Source organism: Barbus barbus, assembly GCF_936440315.1.
Source record: "Barbus barbus genome assembly, chromosome: 50".
Classification (NCBI taxonomy): Eukaryota; Metazoa; Chordata; class Actinopteri; order Cypriniformes; family Cyprinidae; genus Barbus; species Barbus barbus.
This window is the reverse complement of record NC_136728.1, coordinates 6,972,338-6,998,758: the sequence shown is the minus strand read 5'-3', so window position 1 is coordinate 6,998,758 and position 26,421 is coordinate 6,972,338.

The window sequence follows — 26,421 nt, the reverse complement described above, 5'->3', positions numbered from 1 at the left end:
TTGCTCTGCGCGTTGCTAAGTGTGCTTCTTTGTAATCTCTCATTAGTATTCAATTCTATAAATCGGAATAAAATAAAATACGATTGCAATAGAAAGAAAAGAAACAAAAAGTAATAATCTCAACAAAAACTTATTTTGTGAGTGTCACATTAGGTTGTTTTGGGTGGTTGTTGGTTTTTCTGAGTGGTTGTTAGGTTGTTTTGGGTGGTTGTTGGTTTTTTTGAGTGGTTGTTAGGTTGTTTTGGGTAGTTGTTGGCTTTTCTGGGTGCTTATTAGGTTTTTTTAAGTGGTTTTTAGCTGTTCTGGGTGGTTGTTAGGTTGTTTTGGGTGGTTGTTGGCTGTTCTGGGTGGTTCTTAGGTTGTTGTAGGTGGTTGTTAGGTTGTTTTAGGTGGTTGCTACAGTGTCCTTTGTGTTTACTAGTTTGTCATAGTATTTGTTGGGTTATTCTAAGTGGTTGTTATGATTGCTACGTTGCTCTGAGTTCTTAGTAGTTGTTGGAGTGGTCTAGGTCACAAGTTTTCAAACTCTGGTTTGACTTAAAAAAAAATGGGTTTCCATATGTATGTAACAAAGTTCAAGACTCAGGTAAGGAGGCGGGAAGTGACAAATGTAACTTCAATAAAAAAACAAAACTCAAACAAAACAAAAGTATGCAGCAGCTGACTCACGGCAAACTGACGCATAAACATAAACAAAACCACAACGTAAAGTCCCAGGCCTGGTCTTCTCTCACCTTTCATTGTTTGCAGGTCTACAAAACAAAACCACCCCAATTTCTAATCAAATACTAGTTCGAAACTAGCCAGTTGTGTTTTTTTCGCAGGTGAAATCACATACAGAGGAGCATAAAGTAGTCCAATTCCACGCTAAAACCATAGACTTGGCAACACTGGCTGTCGTCCCTCCTCATTTTAACCTTACTAGTTGGTTGTTATTATGTTCTGGTCAGTTGTGAGGAACTTCTCTTCAGTTATAGGATCTTCTGGCTGGTTGCTATATAGTTTCTATAACATTCTGGTCCTTAGACAGCTCAAATGCCTCCTTCAAGATACAGGATTTTTTTTTCTTTTATCGCCCACAAGTCACAATCATAAGTATGATTGCTTTGAAAAATTGCCCTCCTTCTCTCAACAAGCTACATGATTAGCTGTGTCTGTAGGTGACGTATTGCACATGCCAATGTTCAGGCCAGGGTTAGCAGACAGATATAGAAATCAGTTGCAGGTTATTATTTTATCCATTTTGATGCACAAAACCCCTTCCTTAAACTAATAATGGTACAATACACTGTAGAGAGAGAAGGTGTGGGTGTGTTGACACAGGTGGGCCCTGATGTCTCCATCTCTACAGCAGCTCTTGCGGCGAATATACACTGTGCTGCTAATAATAGTGGAGATGTTGCCAAGGCAAGAGAAATGGAAGTGCCAATCCATGTTTTATTCATCGTCTTCACCTTTCCCCAAATGGTTTCATCAGAAAGGGTTGTATGAGTGATCACCGGCGGGCTGGTGGTCTGTCCTCTCTCGTGTATTCATTTCTTTATGTGCGTATAGAGATGCTCAGCCAATCTTAAAAACAAACCACCAGACTTATAGATGCCATGTCTCTGTCAGTCAGAGGAAAATGCTTTGGATATTTTTAACATTGTGTCTTTTTCTCTGCTTTTAGAAGCAACACTGTGCTACATTGTCTGTGCTGCAGGCATCTGAATGAGCTTGGTTTGGTTTCCTGAACTGCCTGACGGTGCTTTTACAGTTCTACCCCTCACTGCACATGGCCGAGCACAGGTTAAAAAGCCACATTCGCCTCTTTTCTCACCATGTTTTCACCAAAAAACTTGCATTAAATCTACAGCGTCTTTGACTAAAACTTTTTGACTTGGATACCTTCACTCCTCATGTCAAACCTCATCCATACCACAAGAATGTGGCTAATGTTTTTACACTTACACTGCAAAAAAATAAAAAAATAAATAATTTAAATAATATAATATAAATTTAAAATAATATAAATCATGATTTTTGGCTTTTTTCATTGAAAGCTATTTAAAAACATATAGATATAATTTAGCATAAACTACTTTTCTCAAAATAATGTAAATAGAGGATATGCACTAAACAATTAAATTCCCAATTTCACCCAAAATACATCCAATATGTTGATAAATTAAAAAAAAATCTTTAATATAGGCTGATATTGATATTATAACCGATGAACTGTTTTTTTAATGATGTTTCATTTATTTTGTTTTGTGCTCTTTCGTTTAGTTTTTATTTTGTTGAACAGTTTTGTTTTTTTTGCCGTTTCTTTTATAGTTTTTTTTGTGTTGTACTTGTTTTGTACCGTTTTTTTGTGTTGTGTTACTGTGTTGTGTTATTTTGTTTTGTGCTGTTTAATTTGACGGATTTTGTGTTGTACTGTGCTGCTTATTTTTTTCTGTTTATTTTTTTGTGCTGTGTTGTGTTGTTTTTGTGTTTTGTTTTGTGTTATTTCATTTAGTTTTTTGTGCCGCTGTTTCGTTTTACGCTGTTTATTGTTTTGTTTGTTGTGCTGTTGTTTCATTTTGTACTGTTTCTCATTTCGTTTTTTGTTTTGTTTCTTTGTGCTGTTATGCTAAGTTGCGTTTCGTTTTTTGTTTCATTTGTTTCTTTTGTGCTGTTTTGCTTTATTTGTGTTGTGCTGCGTTGTGTTGTTTGTGGTGTTTTGTTTTTTGTTTTGTTTCGTGCTGTTTCTTTTATTTTTTGTTTGTTTGTTTTGTTGTGCTGTGTTATGTTATGTTGTGCTTTGTTTTGCTTTGACACAATAGTATTGAATTTTAATATCAGCCATTACATGAAGATAATTATCAAATTATCGGACAGAACTGTATTACTAAATGGACTAATTAAAGCTTATTTCATTTCTCCATGAAGCAAAGACGCACACAAACAGCCAGATGGACAGGCAAACGTCAGGTAAAGCCACAGAGGCTCCAGTGAAGCAGGGTTTGGCATCTTTTAGATGACAGTGGAGTGTTTGCCCATGTGTGTAACTGTGTAATTTTCCTGCTTTTATTGGCTGTGGAGAGGCTTCTGCTGTCACATCCCATGAGTCTTTGCCAACGCACTTTTTCACACGCTCTCCCTCTGCCGTCACTCACACAAACACACACATACACAGAGCTCTCAGACTGGTCTAAATGGAGATGTGTCATCTCCTTCAGTCATTCGTAGCTAAAGCGTATCCCACCGAGACCCAGGGATGCTCTGACTGTATCGATCACACCTTTCCACCCATCCATCCTCTTTCCTGCCAATACACACTTTTTTCTTCAATGCATTTGTAGTCTCTGCCTAATTCTCTTTTTTCTGCTTTTTTTGCCTAATCTTCTTGGTTAACCATATAAGCATGCATCCTAGAACTTCTGTGTTTGTACAGTATTTACATGCCTGTGTCTGTGCAGCGTGTGTGTATCCATGTTCATGTGGAGGTGAGCAGAAAGCTCAGTCATGGTGCCATCTGTGCCCAGTCAGTGTGGTGGCATTTCTCCATGTGCAGCACTCTATAGATAGTCATATAGCACACCAGATTACATAAAGAGATCAGCTCACTAATATATCTAGATGTTTCAAAACATGTTATATTCTTAGTCTAAACTTAATGTGTATATATGAATTTAATGCACATATGTATGCTTATATACTGTAGTTCATACAATACAATACAAAGTTTATACAATATATATATATACTGTATATATATATATATATATATATATATATATAACTATATGAGATAAAACAGCAAGTTCCGTTACATTATTGTCTCCACTCAGATGCAGTACTGTAATGGTGGTGTGGTAAATTTGTTGGTGGATCCGATATTACAAAACTGATATCCAATTTTGGAAATATCGAGAAGAATAGGTAAAACCGATTATCAGTCAACCTCTAAAACTAACAGTATCATTGATATAATATTATAGTTTTAATATTTGATTAGATTTTTTATATGTCTGTTCAGTTTTTAAATCTATTCATTTTAGTTTTTAGTTTTAGATTGTTTGGTTTAAATTATTATATTTAAAATTAAAATTAAACGAAATTGAGAAATGTTGCTTTAGCTAGCTAGCTAAAATATTTTTTTAAATATTTTTTTGTATTTAACTTAATTTTAGTTAATGTTTACTTTATATATATATATATATATATATATATATATATATATATACTAATAAGCATAAAAGTTTATAGCACACATAAATAGTTGATAAGTTATTCTTTTTTTCACTTATCAAACTATTTTTTATGTATACTTAATAAAATTGAAAGAATACATTTAATAATTTGCATTTCTTGAAATAAATTTCAACTGAATTAATTTGAATGCATTGTGGGATTGACTCTTCTGCAAAGAACATATGCAACGCAACCTTAAAATGATAAGCTATCTTATATAAGACGGACATGTGGACCAACTTTTGTGTCAAAAGAGTGTGTATGACGCCTTAAAATACTATCTAGGTAGGCATCTCCCTAGGTATTGGGACAGAGCTGTGTTAGTTGCTGATGTAAAGAAGTCATATATGCACAGTATTAAAGTCAAATCGTTTGAATCTGCATGCATTTCCATAATTAGAATGTCAGCTGACTGTGTAATTGCCGTATATAATGGCTCTGTAGACTGAATCGATGCAGACGTGAGGAATCTCTGACACCATTGACCTTTGTGTGCACTGAGGGACCAAAGTGCCAATGACATTTTAGGGCTGAGTGTCTCAGGGGAGCAGCGCTCATCTGTGACTGCCATCCGTTCCCTCCTGCTGTCTGCAAGCCAATTTCAGCTGCTCGCGGAAGAACTAGCATGCAACACTCGCAATAATTCAAATGTGTTTGGCAGAACGGTTGAATGCTTGATGAGTAACTTGATTTGTTCATGCATGTAAAGAATGATTATTTATTTTGTTGATGAGTTGATACCTTTGTAAGACTGTAGTTTGTCTTTATTAATTTTGATTTGGCTGTTGTTTTTTTTATTGCTTTTATTGTCATTTCATACCCTTTGACCCAGCTATTCCTCGTCCGCTCTCATAACCAGCTTTGGTTCATTTTCAGGGCGTTCTGCCAGGTTTTCTGAGTGTCCTCAGGGTTCGGCCATCTGCTAGTAGTGCCAATCCCACCCGTGGAGCAATGGGCAGGTGCCGCACACACTCACACCTCAGCCCTGATCAACAACACTGCCCTCAGCGGGCAACAACAGCTACGCCAACTGTTGATGACCGCAGTCTCTGTACGCACAGAGCGATTAATTTAGTTGTAGCTACAGACAGGCTTGAAAAAAAACATGTATTATGTTTGCTGTACTTTTATTTTGCATATTTTGAATTTGTTTTATTTTTATTGTATATTTTCTTCTGTTTGTTTTAAGGATTTGTGTTTTGTTTTGTTTTGTTTTGTGTGTTTTTTGGGGGGGTTTTTTGTATTTTGTCTGTATTGATTTTATTATATTGTATTTTATTTTTTAATTTTGCATCTTGCTGTTTCAAAACATTCTTAGACTACTTGTCTACATGGAATATATATTCGACCCTGGACCACTAAACCAGTCATAAGGGTCAATATTTAGCCGAGATACAACTATTTGAAAATCTGGAATCTGAGGGTGCAAAAAAATATTGAGAAAATCGCCTTTAAAGTTGTCCAAATGAAGTTCTTAGCCATGCATATTATTAATCAAAAATTAAATTTTAATATATTTACGGTAGGAAATTTACAAATTATCTTCATGGAACATGATCTTTACTTAATATTCTAATCATTTTTGGCATAAAAGAAAAATCGATAATTTTGTCCCATACAATGTATTTTTGGCTATTGCTACAAATACACCCCAGCGACTTAAGACTGGTTTTGTGGTCCAGGGTCACATATGGATAAAATGCATGCACTAAATGTGTATATATGAATTTGAATGCACATATATATGCATATATAGTTCATACATATAAAGTTTATATAAATATATAACAAATTAAATGTTAATATTTTATATCTCATGGTGCATTATTTTTCGTATTGTGTATTTTGGTTTGTTTTTTTCTGTGTGTCGTTTCTGTCATCAGGATTTCCCAAAGAACATCATGTGTGGATTCACAGTTTCCTTTTCCTGAGTTGAAACTGTGCCATTTTACTGGCAGCACTTGTTTTGCCCCACAACAACTGGTACAGAACAATAGAATCACATTTCTATAGCAATTTTTTTCATAATTCAAAAAGTTCCTGACTTATGACAAATATGGTTATAATGATGGACATTCATGTGTTATTAACACTCCAGTCATTTCAACGGCTTTAAAAAGCAGTTTGACCTATTTGTGTTAGATGTTTACAGTAAAAGCCAACATGTTTATTCCCTTTAGAACTGAATAAAGGATGCTGGCCCATAAAGGACATTGTTGTCTCAGAGAGGTCTAAGAGTGATACGGATACCACTACAGGTAAATATCAGGAAGATAAAAACAATTTCAGAGCAATTATAGATACAGAGTGAAATTACATAGTTTGTTCTTGGTTTGTAATGGTTAAATGTACATCTGTGCCTTTACTAATATAAAACTGTTTTCATTGAAAAGACACTGTTTTACTTATTCATAAGCAGCTAACATTGTTTGTATTCACACTTGGTAATTGCACTCCAACGCTGTAAATACGCTGTATTGATGCAGTCTAACATGCTTTGTTGCTCAGGACTCCTCATTCCTGACCACCTCAGAGACTAGTCCACTGTCAGCCTGGTGATTCCTCTCATTGGCTTAGAGCTGAGTGATGATTAGCAGCCTCCACCAATGAGTGAACAGCTCTTTTTGATTACTTTTTCCCCCTGAAAGTCTATATATGTGTTTGATATTTTTTTCACGCACTGCAGAAAAGTCAAGAAATAAAGGATTTGCAACTTGTTGCACTTATGATAAGACCAGAATAGCAAGAATTAACATACCGTTGTATAAGCTCATTATGACACTAAAGTCCTTTTTACTGATCCATATGCAATATTCAAGCATAGTTCATCCTTAGTCATGCCTAATGGATTTGGCGTAGGATCTCTAGCTGGTTTATAAAAGCTCCAGTCCTCAGGATAACAAGATTTCCTAAAGCAGTTATTGAATTACAAAATATCTTAGAATGTTAGAAAATCCATCTCGCCCTCATAGCTGAAGCCCATACTCACACACTCATGCACACACATACACTTCATAGCCTGGAGAGGCTCTAAAGCGGTTTTATTGCCCTTTAATAATTGCTATACAGCATTATTATCTTAATTCAGCCGTTTTTATTGGCTGAAGGGGACAGGGAATGGTTTACTAGCTCTCTCTGGAGCACTCATAGCTGTAGTATCCATCTCCATCTGTCTGTCATTCCCTCCCTCCTCTCATCCCTCTCCTCTGTCTGAGTGATGATTTCTAACCAGATGGAAGTGGTTACGGCTTTATGGTTTAAATTCCCAAGTACGGTCTGTCACATGACCATATTTTTGTGCAATCTAATCATTTTTAAAGGATCGTTATGTGTTGCTGGCCTTATTACTATTGCGTATACTTTGAGTTTAGGGATTTGTTTGAAATTACAGGGATAGTTCACAGAAAAATGCATTTGAGCTTCCGCAAGAACCAATGAGGTTCCTTCTCGTGTTACGCAGCACGTTTGCGATTCTGTAAGAACTAATGAGATTTAGTCTCGTGTTACACAGTATGTTTGAGATTCTGTAAGAACCAATGAGATTTAGTCTCGTGTTACACAGTATGTTTGAGATTCTGTAAGAACTAATGAGATTTAGTCTCGTGTTTCACAGTATGTTTGAGATTCTGTAAGAACCAATGAGATTTAGTCTCGTGTTACACAGTATGTTTGAGATTCTGTAAGAACTAATGAGATTTAGTCTCGTGTTTCACAGTATGTTTGCGATTCTGTAAGAACCAATGAGATTTAGTCTCGTGTTACGCAGCATGTTTGAGATTCTGTAAGAACCAATGAGATTTAGTCTCGTGTTACGCAGCACGTTTGCGATTCTGTAAGAACCAATGAGATTTAGTCTCGTGTTACGCAGCATGTTTGAGATTCTGTAAGAACCAATGAGATTTAGTCTCGTGTTACGCAGCACGTTTGAGATTCTGTAAGAACCAATTAGATTTAGTCTCGTGTTACGCAGCACGTTTGCGATTCTGTAAGAACCAATGAGATTTAGTCTCGTGTTACGCAGCACGTTTGCGATTCTGTAAGAACCAATGAGATTTAGTCTCGTGTTACGCAGCACGTTTGCGATTCTGTAAGAACCAATGAGATTTAGTCTCGTGTTACGCAGCACGTTTGAGATTCTGTAAGAACCAATGAGATTTAGTCTCGTGTTACGCAGTATGTTTGAGATTCTGTAAGAACCAATGAGATTTAGTCTCGTGTTACGCAGCACGTTTGAGATTCTGTAAGAACCAATGAGATTTAGTCTCGTGTTACGCAGCACGTTTAAGATTAAGAACCAATTAGATTTAGTCTCGTGTTACGCAGCACGTTTGAGATTCTGTAAGAACCAATGAGATTTAGTCTCGTGTTACGCAGCACGTTTAAGATTAAGAACCAATGAGATTTAGTCTCGTGTTACGCAGCACGTTTGAGATTCTGTAAGAACCAATGAGATTTAGTCTCGTGTTACGCAGCACGTTTGAGATTCTGTAAGAACCAATGAGATTTAGTCTCGTGTTACACAGTATGTTTGAGATTCTGTAAGAACCAATGAGATTTATTGGCTTCTAATCATCACTCACCTCTGAGCCAACATCTAGACACTGTCTACACTGAACAAATCAATCTTATTTTCTGTCAGTAGTCATAAAAAGAACAAGGCATGAGTTACCTGTTAGGGATTTGATGTGTAGATGGCATCACTAATTATAATGTGTTCTATTGTAGTTTTTTTGTGCTGCGCTACACCACTCACATCCTGTGTAGACACGGTGTCAAACGTCATATCAACCACCTACAGTAGCAATGCCTTAGAACCCCTCAAGAACACAGTAGCAACTGCCTAGCAACCACCCAGAAGAAAATTTTAAATCATCAAAATCATTATCATGAAGTAGGTGTTTAGTGAATTCTCTTAATTAGCAGCTCAATGCAGAGAAACGCCCTTCAAATTAAAAGTGCTTTCTTTCTTTTTATATCATTATTCTTGTGATTTGCATAAAAATAACAAGCACCCACAAGTGCAGTGGGGGAATGGGGAAGTTTGCCAGTGGGACAGTGTGTGGGGGAGTCAGGGTGCGTTTGGGTGCTGGGTGTTAATTGCATGTGAGTTCTGGCTCTGATATCACACAGATGATTGCATGGAGACTTCAGGTCTTCACTGCTGTCTGAGAGATGAGGGCGGGGATCACTGACATGCTTCATCATTAGTGAAGTTGGGGTAGGAAGATTAGAGAGAAGGGACACATGGGAATGTCTGAATCTTAAGATGTCTGACAGGATTCCAGACGATGAGAGAAAAAAATGAATTTTATATAGGCATGCAGTGCATTAGAAAATGTGTAAACAGAAGCCTAGCTAAATAAGAAAAAGAAAAAAAAAGTGTGCGTGTGTGTAACGGAGCGAAGGAGACGTGTGGATCCATTTGCAAACTTTATTAAACAAAGACGTGGTCAAAAAACACAAGCAGGATCAAAACATCGGCAAACAGGTATGGCACAGACGAGATACAAGAATAATCCAAAGGGCAAGCGTGGGTCTTTGATCGGCGAACATAATTCAGAGGTCTTGACGACAGGAGTAATCCAGGAACATGAGCGATAGTCCAGATAAGGTACAAACAGAGTCCGAACGGCGAGACTAGGGTAAATCCAGGAAACACAGACTAGAAAACAAGAAACAGGTTCCGTATCTCAGCTAAAACTAGGAGAGTAATAAACGCAGAACAATACAGGAACTGAACAGAAAACACAGAATGGCTCAGTAAGGCAGCTAACACTAGCAGAGTGCTATACGCAGAACAATACACAGCGATCTGTGAAAAGAAGTCCATGGTTTATAACAGGTGTGTGATTGTGAGATGGTTCTCAGGTGTGAGTGTGTGATTGAGACTGTGTGTACTTAGTGCAATGAATGATGGGAAATGCAGTCCAGGGTAATATGTAACAGTCTGTGTGGTGTGAAGGTCAATGTGATGGAGGAGTGACCTCTGGTGGTGAGTAAACGGAAGTTCATAGACCAGATTCGTGACAGTGTGTGTGTGTGTGTGTGTGTTGAATTTTATCAAGATAATACATAATAAATTTGTATAATAATTAGTTTTATATGTAAATAAATATGTATATATAAACCTTTAACTTAATTGTAATTTATTAAATGTATTACATTTTATTTGATAATATATAATAAATATTGCATAATATGTAGTGTTATAATAACATTTTAATTATAATTATATTATATTTTCATTATATTTGGTAATATATCTCTTTCAGTTTATTTTAGCTCAAAATCAAAAATTTTCCTTGATGCTTTCATTTTTATATAAATGATACAATTTAGATAAATAAAAGAATATTAATAAATTATAAATATATGTATATATAATTTTATCAAGATAATCATCACATAATAAATTTAGTATTATAATTAATATACTTTTAATTAATTTTATTATGATAATACAATAAATACTGCATAATAAGTAGTGTACCCTGTATATTTAAATATAATTACTGTAGCTAAAACGTTTTAGAAATAATTTTATTTTTTAAATACATTATTTTTATTATAATAATGATATAATTATACTATAATTATAGCATTATATTAGAATATATGTTTATTTTATGATATGATTTTCAAACAAAATTCTTGTGTTCAGTGATTTTTTGTTTAGTTTTTTTAAAATAATTTTCTTCTGTAATGTTTTTGTATGTATATTGTAGCATTTAAAAGGGGGTGAAACTCGTGCGCCTGCCCACAGTGAATCGATACTCATGGCTCTACCCACAGAGTGCTGAGAATTACGGAGGAAAGAAGATCCATTATTCAGAAGAGAGGGCCTGAAAATGCAAAAAAGAATGTTCCAGAAACATTTTTCTTGTTGGTTGCTGAAATAAAGAGGCTTGTTGCGCTGTAATAACACATTTTTTTTCTTCTCACATCCAGTGTATAACAAACCGCTGCGCTTCAGTCACTATGTAATTATCTCTTTGGCAACTGCTGTCGCTGTGATTGCCAGCGAGGGCCAGGAGACCAGGGAAGGGCAGGTGTGCGTGAGTGCGCACCCGCTTCGCAAATTATTTCAAGCTCTACAGACCTCTCACAAATCAAAACCAGCATTTCATTAAAACTAAAATTGTCGCTGATGGATTCATTGCTTGATGAGAAATTCAGTTATGGCACCGTGTTTTCCCCATGGAGACCAATAATCGTACATCACCCTGCTGAGGACCGTCCAGATGTTTTAAATGCACATCTGTATTTAATCAGCCGCACCTCATGCACTTTTAAAACTGTCATTGTTTTTTTTTTTTTAAATAGCTAAAAATAAATAATAATAAATTAGCTGAAAATGTACTCACCCTCAGGCTATCCAAGATGTAGATGAGTTTGTTTCTTCATGTGAACAGGTTTGGCGAAATTACATTGCATCACTTGCTCACCAGTGGATCCTCTGCAGTGAATGGGTGCCGTCAGAAGGAGAGTCCAAACAGCTGATAAAAACATTATAATAATCCACAAGTAATCCACACCACTTCAGTCCATCAATTAACATCTTGTGAAGCAAAAAGATGCATGTTTGTAAGAAGCAAATCCATTATTAAGATGTTTTTGAACTTTAAACATCAATTCTGGCCAAAATACAAGTCCATAATCTGTAATAACACTTCCTCCAGTGAAGAAGTCCATCATCTGTTGTCATCTCTCATCAAAATCTACTGAAACATTTGTTTAGAACTGTTTTGCACTAATTTGGCTTGTAAACGGTGTTTGATCTGTTCAGATTTCTCTCCTGATTCAGAGGAGACAACATTTTCTACTGGAGAAATCAATATTATGGATATTTTAGCTGCAAGCAACAGTTTGAAATTAGAAACGTCTTTATAATGGATTTGTTTCTTACAAACACAGCTTTTCACTTCACAAAGACATTAACTGATGGACTGAAGTGGTGTGGATTACTTGTGGATTATTGTGATGTTTTTATCAGCTGTTTGGACTCTCATTCTGACGGCACCCATTCACTGCAGAGGATCCATTTTAGAGTTGGGCGATATGCTCAATTGTCATATCGTCTTATTGTCAGCCTGTGAGATCGCCGATATACAATATTAACCTGCTAATTTAATTATTTATTTACTTGAAAGTGAATCAAATCCAGTGCAACGTTAAAAGAAGCCAAATGTTCAACATTGACTTCAGTCGCGCGTGAGTTTATGCAATTCAAAAACACTCCCATTATAATCAGTGAAGCTACAATACTATCGTCTATCAGCACAACTCTAATCCATTGCTAAGCAAGTGATGTAATGCTAAATTTCTTCAAATCTGTTTCGATGAACAAACAAACTCATCTATATCTTGGATGCCTTGAGAGTGAATAAATTATATTTTTTGCCTGAACTGTTCCTTTAAGCAACACTGGTTTTAAGAAAGTAGTCTCATCTAAATTTACCACTTAATATTATACGTATCAAAGTAAAATATGTCGGTATTTTAGCTCAGTAGGTGTTGAATCTTAATTGTCTCAGCATAAAGCCATGCCGCAGTGGCTGAACAGATGCTCCCATGCCTTCTGAAATTCAGCCGTCATTTCCAAACCGACCCAGACAGCCCGACAAATGCAGAAACACAGACATCTGCTGTGTGTGGAGTAGCCAGCAGGGTGAGGCTTGAATACGAATGTAGTTCAGATATCAGATATCAAGTCTGCATCCACATGGTCCTGGGAAGCACCAGTCAGGATTGCATATAACTCAGTTTGAAATAGAGATACAGTGGGATAGAAATGCAGTCAGGGGATTGGTCTGAGGGGTTTGAGATAGTGGAGGTGGGAGCGATAGGGACTCAGCAACTGGAACAGATGGCAGGCTATGAACAGGTGCTGGCCGTGCGATACGGTGCACAGGCTCAGATGTTCAGCTGCAGTCGCTTTTACAACTAAATTAACCATTTTTCAAAGCTGCAATCTTCCATGCTTGTTTTTTCCCCCCAGTGTTGTATATGCTCAGTTGTGTATTTGAACAAATGGAACATGTATTTACAAAAAACGTTGTATAAATATAAACATCAAATACTACTCCAAAATAATGAAACTTAAAATAAAAGGCTGTTTTCTTGACAGCCTTGCAAATATAAAGTAATATAAACAAGCCATAAACTTTGAAGTGTTCAAAGTTTACATTAACACTAGCCTGATGCAGCAAGTTACCAGACAGACATGATTTGTTTGTCCATGCTGCAGGCCAATCAGAAGATGTTTAATATATGAGGTCCGGGATTTTAGACCAATGAGATTTCAGAGTGGGCTGGGCTACCCAACGATGCCACCGAAATAGAAACTAATCAACAAAATGTCACTCTCACTCAGCTCTGATTACTGACTAAAACTGATTAGAACAAAAACTCAGATATACATACAAAGTTATTAATGGACAAAAATGTACATTTACACTATTTAGCAGATATTCTTATGATTTCTTTACTATAATATAATTTATTAATATTTTGCAATAGGTTTTATATTTATATTTGCAGCTTTCATTTTAATTTTAGTTAGTTTATGTGCTTTTTCCATTTTTCTGATTTTTTATATTTCTATTTAGCTTGATTTTTCTTTTTCAGTTTTAATTTTATTACTTTTGGCCAAGGTAACATTTCTATTTTTTGTTAAAATTTTTAAGTTTTTCATCTAATATTTATTTTTATTTCAGCTTCAATTAGCAAAAACAGTTTTTAATGGTTTTAGTTTTAGTTACAATAACAACACTTATCCAGAGCAACTAACAAGCAAACCTTACTCAAAAACAAAACAAAACAAAAAAAATTTAACTCGATTTATTTATAAATAAAAAGTACAGTATATAGACAACGGTGTGGCTTTGAAGTGTTTGAAACATTATGTTTACATTTATGGCATTTAGTCATTCACACTCTTATAGACATAGAGACACACTCTTATCCAGAGAAATTTACAAATAAAATTCTTAAAATATTTTCTTGGTTTGTTTATAAATGAAAGGTGTATATAGATAATCCTTGCAGCTTTGAGGTGTTTGAAACTTCACGTTTACAATTAAGATACTTAGCAGTGGCTTTTTGTGTTTAGCTTTAGATGTGATTTCACTTAAAAGGTCTCAAATCATCATATGCTTCTTCTGTAGAGCTCAACCTGTGAATCTGATATTGCTGAGATGTTTCGAATGGTTGCTTTAGAATTCAGTATAATGCCGTTCCAGTGAGCTTTAGAGACTATTTCTGTTGAACGTCAGCAGAAATGCCATGGCCAATGCCTCGGTGTCTTATATATGTTTTATTATGTATGCACACACTGCACTCTTATACAGTATATGCATTCAGTTCATGGATACATACAAGCATATACTGTTGCTCCTATGTGCAGCATATGTTTAATGCACACCCACTTGCTCGACTAATGAGGTGGACCCGGTCAGGGCATGGAGGGGGTTGGATTTTGTCTTTGTTAGACCTCTTCTCCACCGTCCCCCACTTCTGCACTCACCTCCCATGGGAGGCCTCTAGAACTCGCTAATTGAATCAAGTACACATGGTGCATCCTCCCCACACCCTTCCATAGCCGTCCAGCCCGGCTTTGATGCTTTTGTTGGGTCTCAGCACCACGGCCAGCTCCCAGATACACTGCAACTGGTTGCCTGCCTTCACTGAAAAGAGACACTCTGGTCATTATACGGGCGATAACTGTGTGTGTGTGTGTGTGTGTGTGTGTGTGTGTGTGTGTGTGTGTGTGTGTGCATTTGTGGTAGTTATATCAGGAGATATGTGTATGGGAGGATGGAAATGAAGTATAAAGCAGGAAGCTACATAACTACATGTCATTGCCGCCCACATTCGGTGTTGTTAGGGATATCTGAGCGCCTGACCAACCAGACTGTGATAAATGATTTTGTGGCGTAGCAGTTTGTTTTTGACAGCTCTGGTGCCGAAGGTCAATTGTGTGTGTTTGGGGAGAAGCGCTCAGGTGGAGGAGGGCGGATGCATTAGGACTGATCAAATCTTAAGAAAAGGGAGACTGTGTGTGTGACTATGCATAGCTTAGCGTGCTCTGTCTCGCCTCGCTCATTACCCCTGCTATATAGAGTTGTGTTCCTGGCCATTGCCTGAGATGAGCACGCCAGACCTTTAAATTGTAGGGAGAGAGATAGAATGGATTCTTGAATAGCTGTGATTAGATTCGCTGGGTTTAATGAAAAAGAGACGTTGCAATGCAAACTTCTGAACAGTAATTAGCAGAATGCATATTTTCTGTAACAGCAATTTAGTCTTTATTGTCATTATTATTTCTTATTTTCAGATATTAATTCTAATACATGTAACGTGGCACACATTCAGATCATTTATTGTTTCAATATAATACGATGCCAAACAGCTTACCCCTTACACAAATACATTTAAACAGCTAAAATGTGTACATTATATGTTGTATAAAAAATACAATACAAAAATGTAAGTGTTGCTTCAGTTTGCCAGTTTTATCTGTGGTCACCCAACTTTTACTACTGTATTTCCAAACTAAATGGATTAAGAATTCACACACAGGAAGTGCTCGTCGTGTCCATATGTAGCTCCGCCCCTCTATGCCGTGGACTCATGTCAGATCAGACGAGAAGCCCAAATGTAATGTAATTGTGCGGAACATCTGGATCAGTCCTGCTGATGTGTATCAACTGCTAATGACATTAGTTTGGAGTCTGGTGAGCCATTTCCAGCTCACGCCAGCTCTCAAATAGTCTACAGGAGCGGGGAGCGCCAGCTGATGGAGACCGTCCATTGGCCTTTTTTCGATTGGACCGGGCAGCATCTCCTCTCCCAGGAAGTAATTCTTCCTCCAGTCCTCATGTGTCAATTGAAACACCATGACCCAAGCCTCTAAAAGGCTTTTATTTCAAGGTTATCCTGGGTCGACCTCTCTGAGTGCTTGTTGTTTTCTCTCTCACACTCTTGCTTTGAATCAGTCATGCAAGTAATAACATGGATTAGAATTCCTCTGACATGCATTTGTGGTGCGTTTACAAGTCTTGGTTGCTTAAAAGGTCATGAAACATTACACAAAACATTTACGAACATGCCTTCAGAGATGTGCATTTAGCATTTTTATTGGAATTTTTATTATATATACTGTGTGTGCCAAGGCAAAATGTTATCTGATATTTTCTATTTTATTTTATTTAATATATATATATATATATTATTCATTTACATTTATTTTATTTTAATTTGTATTTAAAGGTATATATTTTAAAGAAAAACAAAAAAACCAAGCAAAACAAAACGAAAAAGCAAAAAGCTAAACAAAATAATGGAAAGCAAAGCAAAACACAACAAGGCAAATCAAAACAACAAAGTAAAAAACAAGGCAAAACACAACAAGGCAAATCAAAGAAAAGACAAAGTAAAGCAAAACACAAGGCAAAGCAAAACAATCAAATGAACAAAGCAAAACACAACAAGGCAAATCAAAACAACAAAGTAAAAAACAAGGCAAAACACAACAAGGCAAATCAAAGAAAAGACAAAGTAAAGCAAAACACAAGGCAAAGCAAAACAATCAAATGAACAAAGCAAAGCACAACAAGGCAAATCAAAACAACAAAGTAAAATACAAAGCAATGCAAAACACAACCAAACAAAAAGCAAAGCAAAACAACACAATATAATAAGATAAAATGCAAAAAAGCAAAGCAAAACAGATGCGGTGAATATAGGTAATGTGAGACATTTTTATTTTATTCCTATTCATGAAAACCATTTTTAATAGTTTTAGTTAACAATAATAAATCTGGTTGGAAGATCTGTTGTTTTTACATTTTAAGAGAAAAACTATTAATTTTATATATATATTTTTTCACACTTTTTAAACCTGTTGGGTAGATATAAACTAAAACCTGTTGAAATACAGGATTCCTGATACGTCAAAGGAGTCAAATTCGATTTGTATTCTGGCACAACAGTTGTGCAAAGTGCTTTATCGATTGATAGTTTATGCACTGAAAAAAGGCTTTAAAACAATTTTCACTCTGTAATTATCTGTGAGATTTACTAGCAATTTCTAAGAAATGACAAGTAACACATTGAATTAAATGTCATTTTGAAGTAGAAAGACTGAAATAGTATTTTCTTCCAAATCATACTCTAATATGGTTTCTTAAATTTGTATTCTTGCAGTGCCCAGATTCCATCCTAACTGAGATTGACTTGCAATATCCATCTTTGTGTAGCTCTTCGGTGTCTGAATGAAGGACTTCATCCTTATAGATGATCAGACCTGAGCGCTTCACCCAGAAGACCTCCCCTCAACACCCGCCTGAGGTACTTCCTGTTTCTCTTTCCTCAACCTTTATTCTTACGTTTCTCCTGTCAAACCTGAAATGGGTGTGTTTCTAAAATGTTAGAAACGTCTCTTTTCCAAATCCTCAATCACATCTACATGTATTTTTTCTTTTTCTTGGCAATATACACTATGAAAACTTAAAGATTGAACAAATTCAGTTTCAGTATTGATTTGTTTTTGTTTTTTTGCACATGAGCTGTCAAAACCCCCCAGATTGAAGCTGATCAATATTCACACTGAGTACAAATTTCTAATTCATCAAGTCTGCTTATATATTATTGATTTTTTTTACCTCTGGATGCCTTGAAAAGAATCTGATTACCCTTTACCAGCAGTCTAAAACAATGAGGGACCATCGTAAGAAAATGACTCTTTAACTTTCAGATGTCTTTTTGGAGAGAAATACGGTAAATGAAGTCATTTACTGTAAATATAGTGGGAATATTCCCATAATTTCTTTAAAAACATGATAAATTATTAAAAACAGTCCAATATAGTTTGTAATCAATAGAACTGTGAAAGACCACATGTAACAGAATAGTCAAAACTAGTCAAAGCTCTTGTTGCTATTCCAGTTGAATTCCTTTATTTTTGGAGGAACTCCAATTGTTATAGGACAATAAATATACTGTAAGTACATAGCAGGATAAAGCACTTTATGAGATTCCTGCTTGTTTAAATGGCTATATTTCCCCTCGTAATGTCCTGACTACTTATTCTTGAAAACATTTTTTTGTAGTGAACTCGATTTCAACTTCTGACCTGGTTTCTGAAGTTCTTTTATCTTGGTTAGCGAAGACATCTTATATAGTTCAATATGTTCTGCACTTTGATAACATGTAGTTTTACATTATTGAAGCCAGTGTTAGACACAGCTACTATAAAATTCATTTTAACCATGAATAAAGTGACTTGCTGTGCGTTTATTAAAAAGCATGAAGGGAAATAAGCCAAATCTCATGGATGAAATATTTTTGTCTTTTGATTCTGCTGTGCTGTTAGTTAGATGATCGATAAACTCAAAAATCTCTAATTTTATTATTGCTATTATTATTGCTTTATTATAATATGGTTCAAATTTTAAAAAATATATATAATATAATATAATATAATATAAATTCCAAATTAATACACTTACACATTGTTTTAAATATAAGCAGTTTACACCAGTCTCCTTCAGTTCAGTATCAGTCTTATGGCTCATAACTCCACCTTCCTGTATGAAAACACTGTTTTATGTATTGGCTGGTTTTATTCCCGTCAGGAGATGCCCCAGGTTCACTTATAAAATAATGTATGCAGTCTTGCTCCAGCAGCACAGGAATGTCCTGTGATTCACACACACATGCAGACGTGCTGTGGGCTCTGGTGTGTGTTTTGTGATGGTGGGGGGTTTCAGAGACAGACTCTGAATGCCGGCACCTGATCTGTTGGGCAGAATAACAGGATGCTGTGTGCAAGTTTGAGTTTCTCCATTATACAGGATGGTGTGCTACAGGGAAAGGTCTTTCTGTTGTAGGGCCACGATTGGGTCACGCAGCAGAGTGGGCCCACAGTGACACCTAGTGGAGGACAGAGTCTGTGTTTATACAGTTTTGTGTGTGTTTGTGTGCATGTATGTGTTGGGCGTTTTTCTGATTCAGAGTTCCTTTATATCTTTATTTATAGTGTATAATCGTTTTGTTTTATGTTTATTTGTTTTGCGCTTTTTTGTTTTAGTGTATATTTATTATTTGCTTTTTTTGTTTTAGTGTATTTTTTGTTTTAGTGCATTTTTAATTTGTGCTTTTTGTTTTAATATTTTGTTTTGTGCTGTTTTTGTTTTAGTGCATTGTTGTTTTGTGCTTTTTTGTGTATATTGTGCTTTTTTGTTTTAGTGCATTTTTGTTTTGTTTGTTGTTTTAGTGCAGTTTTGTTTTGGGATTTTTGTTTTTGTTTTAGTGCATTTTTGTTTTGTGATTTTTTTTTTTGTTTGTTTTAGAACTTTTTCGTTTTAGTGCATTTAATGTTTTGTACTTTTTTGTTTTAGTGCCTTTTTGTTTGTTTGTTTGTTCTGTGCCATGTTTTGCTTCAGTTTTAGTGCCTTTTTGTTTTTTGAATTGCATTTTTGTTTTAATGCTGTTTTTTATGCCATTTTGTTTTTGTGCATTTTTGTATGCTTTTATGTTTTAGTTTATTTTATGCTATTTTATTCATCTTATAGTATAAAGAGAACAGAAACAGTTCAAAACTAAAGGGGAGGAAGAGCTTTAGTAAATGTTGCAAGCCGAATTCGACCTTACAGTGTTTGGCCATGGAAAAATGTGGCTAGGGTATTTTGAGTGGTTGCCAGGGTGTTGCTAGCTGGTTTCAAGGGTATTTTGAATAGTTGCTAGGGTGTTGCTAGCTGGCTGAAAGGGTATTTTGAATAGCTGCTAGGGGTATTCTGGATGATTTCCAGTGCATTTTGTATATGATTGCTAGGGTGTTCCAGGAAAGTGTCTAAGCGGTTATTTACTGGCTCAAGTCAAATGTGTTCAAATTATGGCATATACATTTTTTGCCTTTTTTGTTTGTTTGTTTTGGCTGCCAGACAAAAACTTTTGGTTGTCTGAGTTTTGCTAGATGGTTGCTGGGGTGTTTTGGGTGGTTACTGTGGAATTGCTATATGATTGCTACTGTGTTTTGAATAGTTTCCAGGGTGTTTCTGTTTGGCTGATAGGGTGTTTTGGGTGGTGGTTGTATACTGGCCCAAGTTTATCAGAGTTTTGCCAGGTGGTTGCTGGGGTGTTCTGGGTGATTGCAATGGTGTTTCTATATGGTTGAGGTTGTTCTTGGTGGTTCAGTTGCCCAAGTCACAAATGTTCACAATATGATCTATTTTTTCTATCCATATTATAATCTTCCAGCCAAATTTTTTTTGTGGTTCTCAGTGTTGATAAATGATTGATAGGGTGTTTTGGGTGGCTGCTAGGTAGTTGTTTACTGGCCCATGCAAAATGTATTCACTATGCTTACACTCCTGTTTATGCCTGATTTGAGGTATCATTTATGCTCATAGCACAAATAAGTGTTTTTTTTTTTTTCCTTCCAAATGTGCCTTTCTAAATTCAGCATTGGATATGTTGAGCCATGGTGCTCATGTGGGAAATACAGTATTGGCCAAAATTATTAGATCACCTGGCAGATCTGAAAATATTGACCTCTTTTGCCTCCAAAACATGATTTCATTTCATAATGGTCATGGAACATGCAGATGGTTGCTCTGAGCACAACAAATATCAGATGAAGTGAGTCATACTGTTTTAATCCACTTTTATCTTTAATATTTGGTATGTCCACCTTTTGCAGCAATTACAGCAGCACATCTCTCTGGCATAGTGTCAGTAGATTTCCTGAGAACTTCAACACTAATGTTATCTCAAGCAATCTGCAACTCAAGCCAAATGCTTTATTTTAAATGAACAATAGATCTGTCCAGTTTATTTTCCAACTTGCCCCAAATTTGATCGATGGGGTTAAGGACCAGACTTTGAGGGGACCAGTCCATCATTTTTAATGTTCCAGCAGATTCCTTCCGTCGCAGGTCGTTCCGGCAATATTTCGTTTTAGGGGTATTATAATGGCCAGTTCAACAGAAACAACTGAAACCTCTTGAATATGCCAAGTGTTCTAATACTTTTGGCCACCACTGTATAATTTTGAATCTGGTCTGCGTTGTATCTCAGTTCGGTTTTCCTCATTGTTCCACATTATCTCTAATATTTCTCATTAAATAAAAGACAAAAAGCCCAGTCGGTGTAGGTTTTTATCTGGCATGAAACTCTAGATGGCACAGTCCGATAGATCTAACTCAATATGTCATAATGACATCATTATCACGTCACAGCTGATTGGTTCTCTCCTGTATCAGTAGCCAATGAGCTCACTGCTCAATATTCAAATATTTGGCAGTATTTAGCAGTAGCAGTGCACTGCAGAAACCCTCCACCTTCCCCAGCTCCACCTGTATAGATCTGCTACTGGGTGATCATGTATGCTATGGGGGTTATTCATATGTGTTACATGTGCAGCAGCAATATTTCTTACATGCTCACAGCAGCATGTTGTGGATGTATTGGCAGTAGCAAGTCTCTGTACATGCTCTGCCACAGCAGCAGCAGCAGCAGCGTAGCAGATCTATTACCAAATACATTAACATTGTCATGTACATTAAAATGAAAATCCCTCCGAGAGTTGTCATGACAGAAATGTATATATTTGCAAAGAGATCAAGTGACCTTTTTTCTTATAGTACTTTATACAGTATAATTTGCTTTTAAGAGTAATTTGCTTTACAGTATTGAACAGAGAAATAACAGAATCCTTAATGCTATCTTCATCAAATAGAAGTAATATCATAAATGTATCTTAGTACTGTCGCGCCTACAATGGCCTTGTGGACAGGGTGCCGACATAAAGCACCGTTGCAATTTGGGTGTCCTGAGTTTGAGTCTCAGGTTGCAGACCTTTCCCGATCCTGATATTTCTCTCCCTCTTAGCTTCCCGTCTATATATAGTGTCCTATAACAATAAGGGCAAAAATGCTGAAAATAAAAAAAGTATCTTAGTACTTATATTGAATATTCTTGTTTGCTTCACGCTTGAGCTAGACTGAATGCTTACTGCCACACTCTCTCTCCAGCTATAGGCGACAACGCTCACTCTGACCCCACTTTCATATAGATGCCCTTTCTTTGACTTGCTTCACTGCACTGTCAAGGTCATGAATAACAGCCTCCGCAATCCACCAGCCCTGGATTTCAACAGCTTATTCCAACCTGTAGACCTCCACAGCAGGCATATACACCGCTCCGCCGGCCTTGACAGACAAAGGCAGAGTCAGGCTGTCGGGATTGGATGGCGTATCCGTTCATGTAGGCGGCGTGTGGGTGGATACTTGAGATAGGCAATCACCGCAGAGATGTTCTGCGAATTCAGCCGCTCAAGGCCGTTTTCCCCGACAACAGGTGCTTTGAAGCATTCAAAGCTGTGTTTTTGTTCATTCGTAGCATTTGAATGGAATACTAATGAAAGTCAACGCCATTCTTGTCTCTTGAGCATTTGTCGAGTGTAATAACATTTGTGTCCCTTGCAAGGTCACGTTTTTGGCTCGTCATGCCTGTTTTTGGATCTGCATGCACAATATAAACTGTGACCATCTCAATTTCCGCAGACCGAGACAGCTTCATTAGCACCTGCACTATCAGCGGTTATTTACGGCATTTCTGAGCTCTACGGACTCAACGACGCTCCTGCTGAGCTCTGATAAGAGACTCCAGTGGCTCGCTGAGGAGAAGAGAAGGACGGAGAGGAGGGAGGCGTTTTGTGTTAACAGGCTCTGCCGGGCCACTTTGAACACTGGGGATGGAGCTGTATCTGTTTACAGCAGATCGGTGCACGAGAGAGAGCGATACGGCAGACTGGGAAAGGAATGAGTGGAATAGAAATTTGGTTTCTCATTGAACCAATGCGATTCAAAAGATCTTCAAACTGATAAGCAAATATTACATTCTTGAATCTTTTGTTCTAAATACTGTCAGATAAGGCAACATTTTTGCATGAGACATTCTGAGACTTTTTGTGTTTGTCTTTTTTCTCAGCCCATTGCTTAAAGGGATATTTTACCCAAAAATATAAATTCTGTCATTATTTACTCACCATTATGTCACTCACCATCATTAACCTGTATGACTTCCATTCTTTTTTTTTTTCTTTGAAAGAAATTAATGATTTTATTCGGCATGGATGCATTCAGTTAATCAGAAGCAATAAGACATTTAAAAAAATAATCATTTCAAATAAAAGCTGTTCTTTTGAACATACTTTTCATTAAAGAATCCTGAAGGGGGGAAAAAATCACGGTTTCCACAAAAATATTAAGCAGCATAACTGTTTTCAACATTTATAATAATAATAAATGTTTTTTGATCATCAAATCAGCATATTAGAAGGATTTCTGAAGGATAATCTGACACTGAAGACTGGAGTAATGATGCTGAAAATTCAGCATTGCATCACAGGAATAAATTACATTTGAGCACATATTCAAACAGAAAGCAGTCATTTTAAATTGTAATAATATTTCACAATATTACAAATTTACTGTATTTTTGATCAAATAAATGCAGCCTTGGTGAGCAGAAGAAACGTCTTTCAAAAACATTCAAAAATCTTACTAACTGCAACCAATAATGTACTTTCTTCCGCTTAACACAAAAGAAGATTCTTTGAAGATACTTCCTTTCATAGAGGGAAGAAAAAGGTCTAAAATAACGAGTAATTTTACTTTTTAAAACTAACCCTTTCAATTCTTATGTGATGGCTCTGTTTCTTCAATCTCTGATGTTTTGTTCTCTCTGAATGAACTCAGTGCTCACTAATGGCCCTGTCTATCTCCCCCAAAGTAAAAGACCTTACACTGAGCTGTCATTATATAAATCATGGGGTTGAGCATGGGCTGAATAATAGCGGGGTCAAAGGTCGCCCGCTTCCCTCCTACAATGATCGTTTTTTAATCTGCATTTTGTTCCCTTCGTTTTACACTACCAGGGGTTCGTTTTGTCACTCTAAACCTCGAAAATTCAATTTCCATCCATGGACTCCATGTCTGCAGGCTCAGATAGAGTTTGATTGTAATCACTTACTCAATTGAATGTGTACACCATTCTCTGTAGAGTTTAGATGCATATCTGTATGTAAACGGCTGAGGAAGCACTACAGCACAATGCAGCATTTATACATGTTGGACCATGTGGTACAGAGTCAGTAAAAAGAAGCAGCAATCAGTGTAATGAACTCCTGCATAGTCATTCATTTTAAACCAATTCTAGTAAGTGTGTCTGTGCTGGCAGGTTTCACTAACCTCACATGGCCACTAAAAAAGATGGGCAGATTAGACAACAAATATGCAAAATATTATCAGACACTGCAACAGGATGTCACACTCCAGGGCTTCTGTTTTATGTAATATAAATAATCAAGAAAAGCCTCTGGAAAAAAAAGAGTATTAGTGCAATTATAAGTTGTAATTTGTAATAAATTGGATCGATTAAATGATTTAATAACTCTCTAATAAAGACATTCCCTTGTTTTGTTTCTTAAAGGGATAGTTCACCCAAAAATGAAAAGTTGATGTTAATCTGCTTTCCCCCAGGGCATCCAAGATGTAGGTGACTTTGTTTCTTCAGTAGAACACAAACGTGCTCTGGCATAGTAGATGCATGCGAGGAAGCGATCTAAACAATGAGTGACGTATGCATGCGACAGATCGCTTCCGCGCATGTGTCTACTATGCTAGAGCATGTTGACGCGTCACGTGCCGGCTGTTCTGAATGCTGTAAAAAATGATAGAAATAATGTTCAGTTTCTTGCACAGACCGATTGTTTCGTATCTTAAGACCTCAATGTATCGTCACGAGCCGCAGAGTTTAATTTGGTTTTGTCTGTATGTTTTTTTTGACTCTCAAAGCCGTGAGTCCCATTGACTGCAATTATATGACTGACAAACTTTTTAACGGTTTGAGTTAAAAATCTTCATTTGTGTTCTACTGAAGAAACAAAGTCACCTACATCTTGGATGCCCCGGGGGTAAGCAGATAAACATGAAATTTTCATTTTGGGTGAACTATCCCTTTTAATTAGTGTTTATGAACAAATCAGTTGTGTCAACGATTCAGGTACTCCCTCATAAAGACAATCACTTGTTTTCTTACTGAATAAATCAGTGTTTGTGAATGAATTGGTTGAATGACTGAATCTGTGACATGCTCATAAAGACAGTCACTTCATTCACTTCGAAATAAGAAGACCAACTGTAGTATAATAAATAATGAATTCAATATTGTAAAATTCAATATTACATGCATTTTTCGTTCCACATGAATGGAAATTAAATCTCACAAACCAATTGCACTAATGCATGACTTCATTCAGGCATAGTACATTGAAATGACATCTGATTTGATTTTTGCAAGACTCTAGCATGACAGTGCATCCAGTCAGCATGAGCATTGATAGTGAATGATGGGATATCTACTGCTTTAATGGTGCCCGCTAATGCATTTTCTAATAAAGACGTGTGTCATTACAGCCACAGGCTTTGAGAGAGCTCTGATCTGAATCTGATACCCGGCCGCAGACCTGCCAAACTATCAAACATGAATCACATCATACTTTCACCTTTCCATCAATCTTCCAGCAAGAGCTGATAAAATGTAAAAACTGTAACTTGAATGCAATGTAAGTCGCTTTGGATAAAAGCATCTGCTAAATGCATAAATGTAAATGTAAATGTAAATCTCCCAGACTCCCGGTGCCTCCTCCCTGGCTTAACCCCAGGTGTCCAGCTTACTTTATATGTTAGACTACACTGATTTACTGATCTAGAAATCTGTCTAGATCAGTTTTTCACCTCAAATGTGCAAAAAAAAAAGAGACTGAATTCTTCATGCAAGTGGGCTTACAAACAGTTTGGGGTTGTGAAAGCTATACTCGGTTCAAAAAGATTGATATCTAGATACTGAAAATAAAAGTTTTCTGTGAAAAGCGCCTTTCAAAGCCATTCTCCAATCGAAACCCTTTGCCTGTTGGGCATGAAAACCATTAGCTTTTTTTATCAGCAGTCAGGCATGTGTAAATGTCAGATTTGCTGTATACCATTAAGTGCTGCATGTTTTGCGCTGTGGAAAGGTCACTGGAGCCTTGTGGGAAATGCAGACTGCAACAGTTGCTTTTAAACATGGTGAAATGTCGCTTGTTGGGGATTTGAGAGATTTGCTTTGGATTGTGGGTAGTTGGTGCTCTGAATGTGT